Genomic DNA, 5,000 nt, shown 5'->3' with positions numbered 1-5,000 from the left:
CCAGATGTCCCTATGGTCCACTGTCCAACCACCTGTCCGCCTCACAGCAAGCCCCCCTTTTTGAGCTCAGGGGGGAATCAAATGTATGTACAATACAGATGTCCCTCACTGGCCAAACTCACCCATAAAAAAAAACAGCAGTAAGGGGAGACATGGCTTTGAATTGGCTTTTGTTAAGCTTCTAAAGGAAGGCACATGACTCATGCCTGAGTCTGTGTGTGTGTGTGTGTGTGTGTGTGTGTGTGTGTGTGTGTGTGTGTGTGTGTTTTAAGGCTAATTACATTCTGAGACAGACAAGAACAAACTCCACTATCTATTAGCAAAAAAACTTAGAGCCAGTGGATTCAAACGTAATGTTTCAAACATGGAAGGATGGTATAAAATAAAATTAATTAGACAGCATTTGCATAAAGGTGCAGATTTATTCATCTCTAGATACCACAAAGGCATTTTGGCCCAAGGCCTTCCTAAGCCTGTTCTGTTACAAAGGGGGTTGAGGCATATCTTTGCTGTCTGATGGTGATTAAATCTATACGTTTTAATCAGTGGTGAGGGATTAATTATATCCGTCACACTGTGACTGCCCTTGTTGGTCTGTGCGTGAATGAATTAACTGTCTCCCTTGACCTGTACAGATGTTCTTCACCGCACAGTAAGACTCAAAATATCCATTATTGACACTGTAGACAGAGCACGATCAGAACAATTGAACACATTTCTTAGTCACGTCATGAAAAGTGCTATTCACTTGTGTTATCCATTGTAACAGTGTCAAATGGAAGAAACATCTGGTTGCAGATGTGTTACTCAGGGATTTGTAAACAACAGCATGCCAAGTTAGTCCAACAATAGTCTCTTCTTTTCATCAAGATGTTCTGATATCATTTTGAAATCTGGCAAATGTTAATTGCCACTTTCACCAACAGTATTATTCATTAACAAGTTCTCCAACAATTTGTTCAAAATATATTTAAAAAGAATACCTACTGTACATGCACCCTCCCGGTCAAAGACTTTGTTTCTATCTTGAGTGGTTTTTTTTCAATTTCTTTCACTTTGCTAATCAGAACACACACATTTTCATTTCCAGGCTGTCTTGCGTATACAAGTGAGGATAGACTTATCCCAGTGCTAATCTATCTCCTCTGTCCCCCTTCGTGAAATGTGTGCATTTACTATGCGGGGCACGGAGCAAAATTTAAGAAGCAATAAATCTTCCTCCTCCCCATGTTCCTGGGATTTAATGTGGCTAGTAAGTCAATTCGGCCTCCTTTTGTGGTTTTGGCACTTTGCATGCGTGTGGAAGTGAATGCCATCGCACATTAAAGCGGGAGGCACTCAGATCTCCCTACACATGCTTCTCGGCATGATAAACAACCTTGCGCGGTTTTCACGCACGCAAAGAAATAAGATGTAAACAGCAAGATGGATGAGATAATAAGCTGTGTGCATCAGAAGGGAAAATATTGCAGAAATAATCATTTTCAGCGAGGGGACATTCAAAACGAGGCGGTCTCCCGATTTGTCATCCAGCCAAACAGCGTATCGGAGTGAAATGGACAAAAGATAGTGTTAGGAGTGAAGGCCGTCGACCCTGCTCTCTCTCCCTGTCTTCTAGTTTAAGGGCAGATTCTTCTACCCTTTGGATACTGATTCCCATGACTAGCATTAACACAGCTAGCCATCAATCTGGTCCCATATATTCCACCCTCCTACGAGTCACCATGGAGATCTAGTTTATAGAGGACAAACACCCATATGCCTTACAAACAAGATAAAGTTAAATCATGTCTCCTGTCTCCTCTCACACTCTCTTTCTCTCTCTCTCTCTCTGGTGTGTCATAAGCTCACACACACACACACACACACACACACACACACACACACACACACACACACACACACACACACGTCCACTAAGAGTGGTGATGTGTCCAGCTGGAGATCTTGAGCCATTCGGTATTATTCCATTTTATTACCTCCACGTGCTCTCCATTCTATGATGCAACTCATCACTCCTTGCAACAACAACATGGGTATAAATCTCAGTAACCAATCCAGAACTCTGACAGAGAGACACACATTCATCATAGCTGTGAAGGCAATAACAATTCATAGTTGTGTGAGTTACATGGACGCGTGTGAACAGATAATTCACAGGCCCTTTAGAACAGAGGAGCAGAGCTTCAATCACAGGTGCAGGAGTCTTACAATCCCTGAGAACAGACATTCCTCAGAGACAAGAAACTCATTTGCCCGCTGCACGCTTGATGTCGCCACAGATGCAGGATCATCTTGTTTCTGTTTACCAGGCAGGGGTTTGGGGGCCCGACCTGGTGTATACACAGACATGGCATACATCAAATGCACAGAGAATAGCCTTATCTTTGTGTGACAGACAGGCATGTAGAGAATAGGCTTATCATATATGATGGAGATTCATTCCATTCGTGTGCAGGGAAAAAGACATGATCCTGTGAGATCACCATATTCATACAGGGTACGGCGGAGATCCACACCACCATTTCAATCAATATGGCTGACACCGCATCAACATACAGCTGTGGAGCTCATAGGAGAGTTGCATCCTGCTTTCTACAGACCTTATAGGAGATGGACAAAGTACCAGGATAAAAGAAAAAGTAATGAATGTAAAGGAAACACAATGAGAGAATCAGAAGAAAGAATAGGTGGTCTCATGTTTACTGTTTACATCTTTACAGGTGAACGACGTATCCTCCCTAATATTCACTCAGTATCTGCACTGACACTATTTGACCAGTGGGGGCACCAGAGGTGGTATCAAGAGTGTTTCTGATTACATTTGTTGTGATTAATCAGCTGATGAAATAATGAACTAGCGCAGTGTTTTATTTAAGTTTCTTAGTACATAGCACTTACACTATCCAGAAAAGCAAAACATGCTGAAAAAATAAGTTGACCTTTTCATAATTAAGGAAGACTTAGTTCTACAGTTCTTACATATAGTCTGCCACAGACAGAAACAGAGTTGTGTGAGTGCGTAAATCAGAATATGAGATGAGACGAAGGGCGAGAGAGAACTCCACACAAAACAAACAGCAGGAGAGGAAAGAGAGACAGATCAACACGTGTGTGTGATTCCTATTTCACCAAAACTGGAGGAGCATGACAGCTGTCCTCTCAGCACTCTGTGAAGAACACAGCCAGCTGAGCTGCGGAAGGCTTCTCAGAATGCTGTTGATGTTGCTTAAATGCTTCAGTTCACTGGAAATTTCATTTTCTACTCAATAGCCGAATGAGAAACAGAGAGCTGGGTTGCTTTGATGCTTTGCCACTACAGTATATGACACACTGTCTGTGACAATGGAGGACAAACAGCAAGTCACTTTCAAAAGTATTGTGTATGTGTGTGTGTGTCTTTCAAGTCAGTGTGGGTGGGTGGATGTTGTTAGTAGGCGTGTGTATGACCTTGTGTGTTTGTGGGTGTGTGTGAGTGTGCGCAAGCGAGGCAGATAAAGCAATATGTGACAGATGCAACCACATACATGCCTTCTCTGGAAGAGGTCTTGGTTAGGGGTTAATGGAGAAGGACTGGGACGCGGTTTCTCTCTCTGAAAGATGGCAAAACTGTATTGGGTTCAGTGATGTCTTATACTACCTACTGCGGCGAGATGGCAAGGACAGTTTGAAAGTGAATCTCTCTCTATCTATCTCTTCATGTGTCCTTCTCTCTCTTTGTGTCCCTCTCTCTCTTTCTCCTCCTGTGTGTGAAAGTGTGAGACGTTTTTTTGCGCATGCTATTCCCAGCAAACCACTGGGCCATCTGACAGAATGTTTGTCCTAAAGAAGCAAGAAAAAAAAAAGGAAACGAGAACAGCATCTCCTTGACAACTCCTCCTGGCAATTTAGTCAGGAAATTGTTTTGTGTTTGTTTATGAAGCATACAGTCCCAACAGAGATTAATCTGAGAGAAAGGGGAAACGGCACGAGAGCGGGATGGGGAAAAGCCACAAGAAGGTCATAGCATGTGTTTGTTGTTGATGATGCTGTTGCTGTTTCTGTTGTTGTTTTTGTTGTTGTTGTTGCTGTTGTTCATACTGTATATATGCTTGCCTCCCTCCATTTTCTTCTCCGACTCATCGACAGTGGAATACTAATGAGCCTGTGTCACGCCTCAGGAGAACTAACCAGCCCATGATAACACAGGAGATTATGTTCACCCTTTATAAATCTCCACTGCTCAAGGACCGCTTCTCTCTCTCATTTCTATTCAATTCCTCATCCTTCACAGATCTCTCTCTCTCTCTCATCCCCTCATAGAGTGGTTAGTCTGAACTGTTAGTCAGTGAAAAGGGTGACATCCATTCCTTTCCAGAATATTCTAGTATTATACCACCACTTGAGGCTCACTTGTGTCAATTCATGTCAATTGCAACTCCTTCACTGTGCTTATATCTCTTTATGGTGACCTGTACAGCGGCTGGTATTGAGTAAGGATAGAGTGGTCATGTTAAGGCCATGGGATTCAAACATCTGTGAGTCAATGGCACACAGCCATCTTGGAAAGGAACACTTATGATGGCACCTTCTTCTCACTTTTATTCACAGGATTTGAAGGGAAAAAAATAAATCGTTGTGCTTTAGACAATGTTGGCATTAAAAGAAAAGTGTGGATGATGGAATCTTACAAGACAATTGTGATAGCCCCCCGAGGGATTATTAATTTTTCCATAAAAATCAAGAAATTATTACACCTACAAAGAGATTTTGTCAACTGTTCTAATATCAATTATTTTTGCTCACTCATGGGCAAAAAAAAACGTAAAAAAAAACTCTGGGTCTAACATCTCTATTCTCACATTATGACGGCAAAATTAAGTAATTTGAGGAAATCCAAGTTAAATCTGAAAGCATAAAGCTAATTACAGACATGAAAAGGCATAAAGACACAGCAGCAAAGCTGGTCTTGTGTCAGACTAAATGGAATGGATTTCATCATAGTTTCATGGTCCGTGCTT

This window comes from Alosa alosa, chromosome 20 (genome assembly GCF_017589495.1).
Source record: "Alosa alosa isolate M-15738 ecotype Scorff River chromosome 20, AALO_Geno_1.1, whole genome shotgun sequence".
Lineage (NCBI taxonomy): Eukaryota > Metazoa > Chordata > Actinopteri > Clupeiformes > Clupeidae > Alosa > Alosa alosa.
The sequence above is the reverse complement of the archived record's forward strand: the minus strand, read 5'-3'. Positions refer to the sequence as shown.